The 14145-nt window shown below is 53.7% G+C and overlaps 1 long non-coding RNA gene across 1 annotated transcript in view; it reads right to left on the bottom strand.

The window, feature by feature from the left end:
• Positions 1-3288: 3288 nt before the first annotated feature.
• Positions 3289-14145, bottom strand: part of LOC144585031 (uncharacterized) — a 31473-nt gene continuing 20616 nt past the window's right edge. Inside the window, exon 4 of the long non-coding RNA XR_013539531.1 lies at positions 3289-3384. This is a non-coding gene — a long non-coding RNA (uncharacterized LOC144585031). The remainder of the gene's footprint in view (positions 3385-14145) is intronic.

Genomic DNA, 14145 nt, shown 5'->3' with positions numbered 1-14145 from the left:
GCCAAACCTTAAAGGAATTGTGGCGCCTCCTAGAGGTGAAACCCATTCACACCGCCGTGTATCATCCTCAGAGCAACGGCTTGGTGGAACGTTTCAACAAGACCCTGAAGGGCATGTTGCGGAAATTGGTCATGGAGAAACCCCGACGATGGCACCTGTTGGTGGCACCCTTAATGTTTGCCATAAGGGAGGTACCACAGTCCTCTACAGGGTTTTCTCCATTCGAACTAATGTATGGGTGGAACCCCAGAGGTATTCTGGACCTGGTAAAAGAGAGGTGGGAGGAAGGTCCAGACGATGCGCGGATAACTATTCAACAAGTGATCGAAATGAGGGAGCATCTAAGAACAGCAGTGGGACTGGCCAAGGCCAACCTTGGCCAGGCCAAAGCCGGGCAAAAGAGGAGATACGATCAAAGAGTGAAAGTGCGGGAGTTCGTACCAGGGCAAAGGGTTTTGTTGTTGATGCCTTCTGAACAAGCCAAGTTGTTCGCGACTTGGCAAGGCCCGTATGAGGTGGTACAGAAAATAGGAGATGTCGACTATGAGATATATATGCCGGACAAGACTAAGAAGAAGGGTATCTTTCACGTCAACCTCCTTAAGGAGTGGAAAGAAAGAGAGGCTTTGTGGGGGGAAGTAGAGGAGCATGAGTTTGGGCCAGAAGTTGATTCTTGGGGGCGGATAGAGGGCCGGTTACCTATAGATGAGACCTTACCTGCGGCACAACAACAAGACTTATTGCAGCTAGAGGGCGAATTCCAGCATTTGTTTTCAGGGGTACCAGGTGAAACTCAGCTGATACAACATGAGATACACACCCCAGCAGGGGTTGTTACGAGATCAGGGAACAGAACCTGGCCGTACCACCTTAGAGAGGCTATAAGTAAGGAGGTTGAGGAAATGTTGCAGCTGGGCATTATAGAACCCTCACGGAGCCCTTGGCGTAGCTACCCGGTGATGGTGCCAAAGGCTGACGGGAAGATGCGCCTATGTGTAGATTTTAGACAATTGAACGAAGTTTCCAAATTTGACGCTTACCCCATGCCCCGAGTGGATGACCTATTGGAAAAATTGGGCGGGTCAGTCTATCTGACCTCGCTTGACCTTACTAAAGGTTATTGGCAGATACCTTTAAGAGAGGAAGATAAGGAGAAAACGTCCTTTGTGACGCCCCAGGGTTTGTTCCAGTTCAAAAAAATGCCATTCGGGTTGCATGGCGCCGCCGCAACGTTCCAAAGGCTGATGGATCAAGTTTTAGCCCCGGTTAAGGATTTCGCGGGGGCTTACATCGATGATATCTTGATCTATAGCAAGTCTTGGGAAGAACATCTGGAACACATAAAGAGGGTGCTCGGGGAGATCGAGAAGGCTGGGCTGAAAGTGAATCCTGATAAGTGCAAGATCGCGCGGAGAGGGGTACAATTCTTAGGGTTTCAGGTGGAAGGTGGCAAGATACAACCGGTGTCCGATAAAGTAGACAAAGTTGTATCGTGGACGGTACCCAAAACTAAGAAAGAGGTCCAACAATTTTTGGGACTAGCCGGATACTACAGACAATTTGTGCCCAATTTTGCGGAGGTGGCAGCTCCTCTCACAGATTTGACGCGGAAACGGAAAGGGAAAGGCATTATGTGGGGTACAGCAGAACAACACGCGTTCAGACAGCTTAAGGAGATCTTGGCAACCTTACCTTCTAGGTATGCTCCGGACTTCAAGTTACCTTTCTGGGTACAAACAGATGCTTCTGACAGGGGAGTTGGCGCGGTGTTGTCTCAAAGGAGAGACGGGGTGGAATACCCGGTAATGTACTTAAGTAAAAAGTTGAGTAATCGGGAACAAAAGTATGCGACAATCGAGAAAGAAGCCTTGGCGGTGAAGTGGGCAGTGCACGCCCTGAGGTATTATTTGTTAGGGGCTCCGTTCATACTAGTGACAGACCATGCACCCTTGCAGTGGCTTAATCGCATGAAGGATACCAATGCCCGTCTGACCAGATGGTACTTTAGCTTACAACCATTCTCATTTCAGGTACAGTATAGGAAGGGGAAGGCACACTCTAATGCCGACTATTTCTCTCGACAGGAAGGGGAGAAGGAGAACCTTCCCTGGAGGACGGCCCACTCAGAGAGGGGGGCGTGTGAAGGAGTGGGACCCAGTGTGCCGTCCCCAGAAGAAGAAAGCCCGAAAGACGCGAGTGGCTGTACAGAAGGGATACTGGTAGAAATAGAGAGTGAGGAAGAACTACAGAGGAGGCCTACCGAAGTGTGCTTGGTGGATGAGGGCGGAGCCGAGATGGACTTGATCATGTGGGAGGAGGTGAAAGGGGAAGGAGATTTTGCGCGGGAATTTAGTTGGCTGGGAGAGGGAGAGCTGGGCAGATGTACAACGAGGGGTGCAGACAGATTGGCTGAAGGATGCCAAGAGCCTAGCAGACGGGACCCCAGGTGCCCAAAGCTTGCCGGGAGGAGGAGGTCTGCTGCCTGAGCCTCCTGCAACTAGCGGTCGTGGTAGGACGTACGAACCCTTGGAATGGAGGGTCTCGGTCTTCCCGGTGGGCTACCATGGTGGGGGATGGAGAGTTATCCGCCCGGGTCCCGAGTTCCAACAGAAACCCCTGGAGGGGGATTGGGCCCGCCACCCCTGCTGTGGGACCATCTGCGCCGTCAGGAGTGCACCTTTAAGACCCCTGACGGATCGCGAGCGGTTTGGCCCGGCCCCTTGGTAGATGAAGAGATGTGCCAGCCAGTTGTTAGACCGAAGAAGTATACCTTGTTAACCGATGACGTTTTGAAGGATCCGTTCGATCCAGTGGAATTAAGTGTTCATGCTAATAAAGTTGTTATTTCTCAAGACTCGAACTCGCCTCCGCGCCTGTTTCCCGCCTTTACCACCCAACCCCCCCGGCCAAAGACGAACCTCGTCACAGTATGCATGTATGTGTGTGTGTTTCTGTGTGTGCACGTGCTCCATCTACCACTTGCTTAAAGCAAGTGGCACCTTCTCTAAAATCCATGCCTGGGGCCCGATAAATGCACAAACACCCACCAACTCAGTCTCCTTTGCACTGTCACGCCCATCTTGGTGGCAACTCTTGCACTCACCAGGCACCATGGAAGGTCTGGTAGAAGGCGCCCTCCAAACGCTCCTGATGCTTTCTGTGATTGGGCTAAAATTCTCTGAAATACTGATGTAATTCAGGATTAGCATCCTGTTAATCGTAGGGTTATCATTTAATAAATAAACAAACACAGTGGTGCTTCTGGTCCCAAAGAATGAAAGAGATCTCACCTGCTATTCAAGTTTTGGGGGGGGCTTCGGAGTTTGATTCTTGTCTTTTCATCCAGAGAAACGCCGGAGAGCATCAGCGGAGTCTCACCCCGTCCTTGGGAGAGAAAAAAAAAAACAAATCATTCTGGAGCCTTCTCGGATGGACAAAACCAAAAGCCTTCCCTTAGCATAAAAGCCTTTGTCTTTTTGACAATCTGGAGAATTCAATTCTTCCAAAAATACCCTTTAGTTTATGAATGTGTATGTGAGGGGGGTTGTGTGCTTCTATACCCAAGATGCCAAAAGCCAGGAAATAGCCCAAAACTGCTGCACAATCTCGTGCCCGCTTTGCTAGCAGGAAAAAGGAGGCCGAGCCTAACAGAGTAAAGGGAGGCTGAAGGGTGGCCACACCCAAGGCAGCCGCCCAGAAGGTCTACAGCAGGGGGTGCCCCCAACCTTGGGCCTCCGGATGTTCTTGGACTTCCGCTCCCAGAAATCCTGTCCAATAAAGGGGGTGGTGGAGGCTTCTGTGAGTTGCAGTCCAAGAACCTCTGGAGGCCTGAGGTTGGGGACCCCCTGGACTCTGCGGGAGACCCTCTTCTGCTCTTTGCCCTTCACAGCCCTGACCATGCCTTTGTGCCTGGGGGAGGAGTGGTCACTTGATGAAAAAGGGGAGTCAGATTCTGGGATGGTCCCTCGCGTGGTGTCACTCTGGGAATGGCGGGGGTGCTGGGGGGGGACTCCTGTTCACCCCTCCACCCTCAGCCTGTGGAGTGTTTCAGGTTTCCATTAATTCCCCGTACTATTTCACAGAGGCATGAAAAACCGGAAAGAGGCTATGGAGAAGAATGTGGTGGTCCGGCACCCCCCGTGTGATGATGACACACAACTTCCGCCTGCTTTCTAAGACCTTCCAGGAGGACCTTTGCTCAGCCCCTCAAGCCCCAAGGTCCGGCCATCCAGCCGACCACCATCCCTTGCGCCAACGAAAACAGTTAAGACATAAAGAAGCAAAGCGGGGAAAGGCAGGATAAAAGTAATTTTGAATAAATGAATGAATTCTAAGCTAATTAAGAATCTAATGACTGAATTTCCTGCCTCTAAGAAAGTCTCTTCCTGGAAACCAAGAGGAGATTCAGACAATTTCCTGAGAATATTTTTATAAACCCAAAATCATCATCAGCAAACCTCACACAAGACTCCATGCACGCACGCACACATACACACACACTTTTCCCAGTGTAGGAGTCGTGCAGCCCCTCCCCCCCAGGGGCTCTCCTGCCCCCATTCCTGTGGGTGGGAAAAGCATGGAAGGGGGGTGGAGGGTCTGGGTTCAGGTCAGGGCCTGGTTCCCGTGACAGGAACTTCCCTCCTTTGCAGGGGCTTCAGCAGCCGCCTTGGCTGCCATAGAAATATCATCCTCATCATCCACACCCCTCCCTCCCAGCTGACCCCCTGTCTTCTCCCTCCTCCAAGCCCCATTTCTCTGTGCCCCGTCCTCCCCCCACCCCCTCCTCCCACTCCCTTGCACCCCCACCCACCAAAACGGCCCCCATTTCCCACTTGGGGCTTTCCAGGAAATTCCCCCCAAGAAAAGTGGTTTCCTGGGGGGGTCATGCTGAGACTTTAGCTGGAGAAGGTCGGGGGGGAAACAACCACAACAAGGGGGGGTCGGTGTCCCTCCTGCCCCTTCGGAGTACCGGGATCTCGGCCCCGCCCTGACTTCCCGCCTCTTTTCCCCCACAAACACACACAAAAGATTCCACAGAGTGTGAGGAGTGAGGAGTGCCTCCCCTCCCCCTCCACCCCTCCCAAATAAAATGCCCCAAATCGCCCCCACCTCCATCCAGACCCTGAAGAGGCCGGAAAGAAACAGCGAGAGAGACAAAAAAGGGGAGGGAGGAGGGGGCACGGCCTCGACTTCCAGTTCTTGTGGTGGGGATGAAGCCCCGGAAACAGCCCCTCCTCCACAGCTTTTGTAGCTCTACGTTCCCCCCCTCCCTTTCCTCTCAACGAATCACCGTTGAGAAGAGGAGGGGGGAGCAGGAGTGGGAGGGGCATAGATTCGGTAACTTTTAGTCTCCATCCTCCGGAAGGACGTAGAGCTACGAAAGTTTTAGAGGAGGGGGAGGAGGGGCTGCTTCCGGCGCTGCGTTCCCCCAATAGAACCGGAAGTGGGGCACCGTGCCCCCTCCCTGCCCCCACTTTTCCTCTCTCGCTCTGCCCCTCCCCGACCTCTTTCCCCGCCTGAGGATCCCAACGGAGGGGGGGGCGATTTGGGGGCCTTTTGGGGGGGAAGAGGGAGGGGGAAGGGGTGTCCCTAGAAATACATTCCCCCTGAAGGGGAGGAAAATACTCGGTGGGGGGGCGGAGGGGGCCTTTCCGTGGAATCTTCGGCGGGAGGGGGGATCTTTAGTGGGGCTTGTGTGTGTGTGTTGTGTGTGTGTGTTTGTGTGGGGAAAGAGGGGCAGGAAGTCAGGGTGGGGTCCGAGATCCCAATACGCCAAAGGGGCAGGAGGGACGCCCCCCCCGGGCAAGGCCTCCCCCCCGGGGGCCCCCTTTGCTTGTGTTTCTCACGGAGTCCCCTCAGGCTCGCCTCTCCCTCCTCCCCGCCCCCCCCCCCCCCGCACCTTCTCCAGCCTGAGAGGACTCTGTCTTTGAGGCCTTTGTTTTCTTTCTGGTTCCTCACAAAGACGCCAGCTGCTTCCTCCTCCTCCTCCTCCTCCAAAGGCCACCAGATGTTTTAAATTAAATACCAATCAATTCAGGGACACACCAGTGAACAAAGGCATTCAGTTCATTCATCAGGGCGGGCTTAAATGATTGGTTGGGAATAAACAGAGTCCATCACAGGAAGCAAATCCCAGAGCAAAGGGCAGCTGAAGGGTGGCCACACCCAAGGCAGCCGCCCAGAGGGTCTAAAGCAGGGGGTCCCCCCAACCTTGGGCCTCCGGATGTTCTTGGACGTCAACTCCCAGAGATCCTGGCCAGGAGAGGTGGTAGTGAAGGCTTCTGGGAGTTGTAGTCCAAGAACATCTGGAGGCCCAAGGTTGGGGATCACTGATGTATTTAACTCCTTCTATTACTTCAATATATTTCCCAGTCTCTGATCTCTCATCTACCTCAATCAGTCCCCCTTTGAACCTCTGATCTCAATCTCTTTTCAATCCTCTCACTCTCCTCTCTCTCTCTCCTCACCCTCACACCTCCTTTTCTCTCTCTCTCTCCCCCCCCCGGACCCCTGCTTTTGTGCCCCCCTTCTTCTCTCCTGCTCCCGCCTTCTGTCCTCCTCATTGGCTCTCCTGCCAAGGTTCCCTGGTGACGGACAGGTGCTGACTGGGGCACGAGTTACACCCCCTTTTTGTGTGTGTGTGTGCTTCTTGCGGAGTCCCCTCAGGCTCGCCTCTGCCCCTCCTCCCCCCCCAACCTTCTCCAACCAAAGTCTGGACACAACCCCCCCTCCCGAAATCACTTTTGTTGGAAAGCTTTGGGGAAGGGGTCCTTTTTGTGGGGGGGAGGAGAAGGGGGAGAGGGGGGCTGCAAGGGGTGGGTGCAGGGAGTGGGGTGGGGAATCGGATGGGTCCCAGAGAAATGGGGCTTTGAAAAGGGAGAAGATAGTGGGTCGGCTGGGAGGGAGGGATGTGGATGATAAGGGTGATGCTTCATTTCTATGGCAGCCTGCAAGGGAGGGAAGTTTCTGGAACGCAAACCAGGCCCTGACCTGAATCCAGAACCTCAACACCCCCCCTGTTTTTCCCACTCAGGGAGGAGTGGTCACTTGATGAAAAGGGGAGTCAGCTTCTGGGATGTTCCCTCGCGTGGTGTCGCTCTGTGAACGGCAGGGGTGCTGGGGGGGCAGATTCCTATTTAACCCCTCCCACCCCTTAGCTTGTGGAGTGTTTCAGGTTTCCATTAATTCCCCATACTATTTCACAGAGGCATGAAAAACCGGAAAGAGGCTATGGGGAAGAATGTGGTAGTCCGGCACCCCCCGTGTGATGATGACACACGACGTCCGCCTGCTTTTTAACACCTTCCAGGAGGCCCTTCGCTCAGCCCCTCCGGCCCCCAAGGTCCGGCCATCCAGCCGACCACCGTCCCCTGCGCCAACGAAAGCAGTAAGTCATAAACAAGCAAACAGGAGGAAAGTAATTTTGAATGAAGGCATGAAAGAATGAATGAATTCCAAGCTAATTAAGAATCTAATGACTGAATTTCCTGTCTCTAAGAAAGTCTCTTCCTGGAAACCAAGAGGAAGATTCAGACAATTTCCTGAGTGGGAAGAGGGTCTGGGTTGAGGGTCTGGGTTCAGGTCAGGGCCTGGTTCTTCGGCCAGGAACTTCCCTCCTTTGCAGGGGCATCAACTGCCTTGGCTGCCAGATGGGCCGCATAGAAATGAATCACCATCATCAACATCCCTCCCTCCAAGCCCCATTTCTTTGGGCCCCCTCCTATCCCCCACCCCTTGCAGCCCCCCCTTTCCCCTTCTCTTCCCCCCCCAGAAAAGGCCCCCAATTCGCTCTTGGGACTTTCCAGGAACTTCCCCCCCCCAAGCTTTCCAACAAAAGAGGGTTCCGGGGGGGGGGGGCCTCAAGTTCAGACTTCGGCTGGAGAAGGTCCGAGGGGGGGGAACAACCACAACAACGGGGGGGGAAGGAGAGGCGAGCCTGAGGGGACTCCGGGGGGAAAAAACCACACACACACACACACACAGAGAGAAGGAACGAAAAGGCCCTCCTGCCCGCCAGCCCCCCCGAGGAGTGGGGGGGAGGGGGCGGCTATTTTTCTACTCTTGGTGGGGAATATCTTGCTCCGGCGCCCCAACCTCGCCCCACTGCTCTCCCCCTCCCTCCTTCTGCCCCCCCTCCAAAATAAAGGCCCCCCCAAATCGCCCCCACCTCCGTCCGGATCCTCGGGCGGGAAACAGGGCGGAAGGAACATCGAGAGAGGGGGAAAAAGAGGGGAGGGAAGGAGGGAGGGGGACGCGGCCCCACTTCCGGTTCCGGTGGGGGAAGGACACAGCGCCGGAAGCAGCCCCTCCTCCTCCTCTTCCTTCTTGCCCACTTTCGTAGCTCATCCTGCCCGTCCATCCCCTGTTTAGTCCACGAGGGGGGGCGCCGGGAGAGGGGGCCCCCCCAGGAGATGGTGTGTCTGTGTGTGTGTGATAGAGAGAGAGAGAGAGAGAAGAGCCCATGGACAGCCCTCCCCTCCCCTCCCCCCAAATCCTCTCCCGGCTTCTCAGGATGATGGGAAGAGAGCCCCCCGCCCCCTTCCTCCTATCCAAGCCCTCCCCCCCGCCGAGAGAACCCCCCCAAAGAGGGCTGGGAAACCCTCCCCCCTCCAGCGCCTCTTCTTCCCCCCCAGAAAGAGGGGCACCCAATGAGCCGCCCCAACCCCGCTCTCTTCTGACGATGAGCAGGAGGGGAGAGGGGGGGAGGGGGGGAGAGGGAGAGGGGGGGAAAGAGCTTCAGTCAGAACAGTTCCCCGAGTTCCCATCAAAGAACTCACGGTGAGCCTAAAATGCATTGGCCTTTTTGGTAGCCACATCCGACCGTTGGCTCTTATTGAGCTTGCGATCCACGACAATTCCCAGATCCTTCTCGTTCATAGTTTTGCTGAGCCCTGTATCCCCCGTCTTGTAAGCGTGCAATTGGTTTCTCTTTCTGTTGTGCAGGACTTTGCACTTCTCCTGGTCCAATTTCCTTCTGTTGCTTTCGGCCCAGGGCTCCAGCCTATCAAGTTCATTTTGAATTTCTTCTGTCGTCCAGTGTATTAGCTACTCCACCCAATTTTGTGATACAGCATTTGCAAGTTTGATTAGCATCCCCTGCATCCCCAATCCACATCATTAATAAAAATGTTGAAGGGCACCGGGCCGAGGACTGAGCCTTGGGTAACCCACTTGTGACCTCCTCCCAATTAGTGAAGGAGCCATTAATCATCATCCTCTGAGTACGATTATGTAGCCAACTGTGTATTAATTAGAAGATTGTGGACCACTTGGTCAAAAGCTATACTGAAGATAACAAAGAATATGTCTACAGCATATAGCAGGGAGGTGACCATCTTTTACCATCTCCACACAAGAATTGGAGGTTCTTCGTGACTTTGTGTACCTCGGCTCAATGATCTTTGACACTCTCTCCCTAGATGTCGAGCTGGATAAACGCATTGGCAAAGCAGCTACCATGTTCTCAAGACTCACAAAGAGAGTATGGCTCAATAAGAAGCTGACGGCATATACCAAGATCCAGGTGTATAGAACCTGTGTCCCGAGTACACTCCTGTACTGCAGTGAGTCCTGGACCCTTTGGGCTCGGCAGGAGAGGAAGCTGAACACGTTCCATATGTGTCGTCTCCGACGGATTTTTGGTATCACCTGGCAGGACAAAGTTCCAAATAGAGTAGTCCTAGAACGAGCTGGAATTTTCAGCATGCATACATTACTGAAACAACAACGTCTATGTTGGCTTGGGCATGTTGTAAGAATGGCTGACGGCTGGATTCCAAAAGATCTCCTGTACAGAGAATTAGTGCAGGGAAATTGCCCCAGAGGGAGACCACAGCTGTGATACAAGGATATCTGCAAGTGCGATCTGAATGGACCTCAACAGATGGGAAACCCTGACCTCTGAGCGTTCACCCTGGAGGCAGGCGGTGCATCATGGCCTCTCCCAATTGTTCAGCAGGCCGAGGCAAAGAGGCAGTCCCGAAAGCAGCCAAATCAGGAAGCTTTTCAGGGAACAAATTGGATTTGTCTTCAGTGTGGAAGAGATTGTCACTCTCGAATTGGCCTTCTCAGCCAGACTAGATGCTGTTCCAAGTCCTCCATACAGAGCACGTTACTGTAGTCTCTCGAGACTGAAGGATGCCTAATCGAAAGGTGACAAATCCACCCCAAGTCATCCCTGGGTAGAAGCAATAGCTCCTCTCTTTACACACCTCCAATACAGGAGAGAAAATCCCAGTCTGTTCCACTATAGGAGGGCCCCAGTGCTGATTAAATGGGTTGCCTCTCCCAGATCCCTGCTGAGGGAACGGGGAAAAAATGGAGAGAGAGAGAGAAGGGGGCAGGGGGTCATGAGGGGCCGGCGACCTCTTCACCCCCCCATTGGGCGAGAAGCCAAGTTGGCCACACCTGTAATTGATTTGGGAGGACATGGAGGGTGGGATGTGGAAGCATTATGTCCACAACCCCTGAGTAGAGTGTAAGATCACCCGTGGACTGGAAGCCGAGTGAGGCACACAAGTGGCAACCCTAAAGGCCTGCATGTTGGTGTAATGCCATTTTGATCCTGTATCTCCTTGGTGGGTGAGCAGGTGAGCCTTGGGATGGGGTGGGATTCAAGGACCACCTGGAAGAATGGCATGAATGCAAAGAATGAATAATTACACACAAAAACCGCCTCTGAGCTCTTCTCCCACCTGACTGCAGGGAGGAAAGCAAGCGGAAAAACACACAACCAGGAGCCATTTTTTCTGTGCCAGAATCCAGCTCTCTTTCCAAGACTCCTCTGGCTTTCCACGTGAGGCACGGTGGGTGTCTAAACAGGGTGGCATGGAAGGCCTGCCCAGGTGTCCACCACACGCGGACACCAAGAAGTCACAAAGCCCGCTTTAAAGAAATCTAAAAGCTGGAAAGTGAGCTCCGTAGGATACCCTAAGGAGGGCTGGAAGAAATTGCCACAGAGACCAAGGAGCCCCAGTGGGGAAAAATTGAATTCAAAGACATAGAAGCTGAACTTTTGCTCAGATTTATGAGATAATCCTGAGGGAAGAAGAGCCTCCCTCACGGGGGGAATTTAAAAAATTCTCTCAAGAGGAAAGAATGGAAGAAATCCCCCTTTCCTCCTTCCAAAAACACGTCCCTTTTGAGGAGAGCTTCTGTCCTCTGAGCCTGGAAGAAAGTGTGAGAGAAGGTTTGAGGAGTAATGAGCTTAATTAAGACCTTGGTCATTCTAGGGCAGGGGTCAGGGAACTTTTTCACCTTTTACCCCCTAAAAAATGTATATATGCCGACATTACCCCCTTGATTTGAAAGGAAGGATCTCGGTCACGCGCGGCCAGTCAAGCACCGCCGCTGAAGCCTCGCCACCCACGCCCAGGCCTCCGTTGCTGCCGCCTGGCGGGGCCGCGCTCAGTCCTTGGCCCCATGGGGGCGGCTCCCCTTCTCCGCCCGCGGGTGGCTCCTGGGCGGACGTTGAAGAGCAGCAGGTGGCTCGCCCTCCGGGGCCACCTCCCGCTCTCGCACTGGCTCTGGCAGCTGCTCGCCGCGGTGGCCGTGTTGGGCCTCGGCGTCAGGGCTCCCGCAGGCCTTGCCATCGAAGCGCTGCGACAGCTGCCGCATGGAGGGGAAGAGGCTCCACCAGGCCTGGCCGGCGCGGAGGCACTGCCGAAGGAAGCCACGCAACCGGGCAAGCGCTGCCGCTGGCGCCCAACAGACTCCTACAGGGCCCGTCGCCGGCCGCCATCTGCCGTGGCTTGGTTGCAGCTGGGCTGGAGAAGGGGGTGGGAAGGGGGAAACCGGGGACCCCCCTGTGATGATTTGTGTTTTTATGTGTATTAGAATGGGATATGTAGTCCTAAGATTGTCCCAATAGCATCCATCTTGATTTAAAGTTTGTTCTGTAGTAGGAAAGTTTTTCATGCTGTTTCAGAGAAGCTTCGCTCTCTGATTATCTCGTTGCTAAGATGAGTAGAGAGCAGAGACTTTCGTAGTCAAAATAATTCTGCCACAAAGTATGATAACAACTGAAGCTCCATGAGAAAGTTAGGCGGGACAACAAGACCCAGGAGGGGGTGTTCCTTATGAAGAATTCTGGGAAGAAGAAGGAAGTTGAGAGGGAGAAGAAAAAAGATGGAGTTGGACTGAGAAAGGCCAGACACGTGCTTTTTCCTATAATGCTTTGTAGCTTTGCTATGGACTATTTTTCCTACCATGGACTGATACAAGTCAACTGGATTTCATCTAGCATCAGCCTGTGAAGACCCAAGACACGTGAGATGGACTGTGTTATGCTTTTTATTAGTTAGCATAATTCTATTTCTTTATTTTTCCAGCTGGAGTAGGGAGGGGAGTATTCCGTTTGTCTTGATATGAAAATGTACCTACTGAACTATTTTACCATCAACTGAAACCTTTACTAAAGCAATTCTTTTCAATAAAGCAGTAATGATTTGATCTGCATGCATTGGTTCTTGTACAGACTAGCTGAATGTCTAATTGGCCATGTGTGTTTACTACCAAAGATTTAGAGCCAGATTATTCTGAGTATAACTCATGGATTTGTCTGTGTGTGTTGCTTTCTTAATAAAGGGGATTGGCTTTTGAGGAAGAAGTTTAGACAGGACCTTGCTGAGACCTAAGTGGCTCTGCTCAGCAGTCAGAGGTTTGTCTGGATTTCGGACTCATCCCAGTCTCCGGCACCCCCATAAATCTCTTTGGAGATAAGGGGCTGCTTACACCCCCTCCAGGCAGAAGAGGAGCGAAGGGGGTTATGGTCGCATCCTCATTACCCCCAGGATTTTCATTTTTACTCTATTTGGGGTAATTTACCCCTGTTCCCTGACCACTGTTCTAGGGAAAGAGACGGTGGTGGTGGTCTCCTTTGTTTTCAAACAAAGTTCCTGTGGAACTTTTCCCAGTCAGAAAGGAATGTAAAGGGAAGAGAATATCCCGCTTCTCTCTCTCTCTCTCTCTCTCTCTCTCTCTCTCTCTCTATATATATATATATATATATATATATATATATTTGTTGTGTTGTTAGTTCTACGCTCTACGTTCACCAAAACAACCTCCGGCGAATCCCCTCAGAGGAGGCTCCAAACGGGGAGAGCCTTCAAAGGGAAGGGAAGGGAAGGGAGAACCACCCCTCCACCCCTGCTCGCCTCAGTATCCCCTCCTGAGCGGGGGAAATAGTGACCAACCCCCCTTCCAGGCCCCGCCCCTTCTTCCCCCCCCACCAGAGGACGGTTGGTCCCTGGCGCGCCTGCGCCCTTTGGGGCTTTCTCTTCCTTCCCGCCCTTTTTCTCCTCCCCTCCCCCCCTCAAGGCCGGCGGTTGGAGGGAAGCCCGGAAGGAAGGAAGGAAGGTGGGGGGGCACTGGAGAGAGAAAAGAGGAGAGGCGCCTCACAATCCCCCCCCCTCGGAAGTCCCTGCCCCCCCTCCCTCAGCGACGATACCCACCCTGTCTCTCCTTCTTGGCCTCAGGTATGCACAAATTGGGGGGGGTGAAGAGGTCGCTGGCCCCTCATGACCCTCTGCCTCCTTCTCTCTCTCTCTGTCTCTCTCCATTCTTGGGGGGGAGAAAGCGGGGGGGAAGAGAGAGGAACCTAGAACTATGAAGGCGGAAGAGGCGCTGCTCTAACAGGAAGCGGAAGCCCCCCCGGAGGTCGCCCCCCCCTGCCTCCCTCTCCCCCCCACCTCTATGGGGCTCCGAGGATCTTCCCCCCATCGGAAACGTGGGGGGGGCGAGGAGGGAGGGAAGAACGGGACGTGGCATAAGCTGTATGTGGGGTGGGGGAAGCAGAGACAGAGGGGGGGTCATTTCCAAAAACAGTGGAAAGGAACCCAGATGGCAAATCTGACCCCCAAACTCACACATACAGACACACACCTTCCCTTCGGTCAAGGCTGGCCTTTCCCTTCTTCTGGGTCTCCTCCAACAAACGCACAAACAAGGCAGGGCCAAGGAGGGAGGGCAGGGCCTCTGGGGCCCCGATCCCAGGCGGTGGGTGGAGAGGATCAGTGTCCGGGGGGGGGCAGGCAGTGTCCAGCCTGGGGGGGGAAGGAGTTGAGATCATGACAGGACATATGAGGAACCGGGCGGGCGAGACGTGTCAGGAAAGGCTCTTTGAAACAAGCCATTTTGTGTCGG

Source organism: Pogona vitticeps, chromosome W (assembly GCF_051106095.1).
Source record: "Pogona vitticeps strain Pit_001003342236 chromosome W, PviZW2.1, whole genome shotgun sequence".
In the NCBI taxonomy this organism is placed as follows: domain Eukaryota; kingdom Metazoa; phylum Chordata; class Lepidosauria; order Squamata; family Agamidae; genus Pogona; species Pogona vitticeps.
The sequence above is the reverse complement of the archived record's forward strand: the minus strand, read 5'-3'. Positions and strand labels throughout refer to the sequence as shown.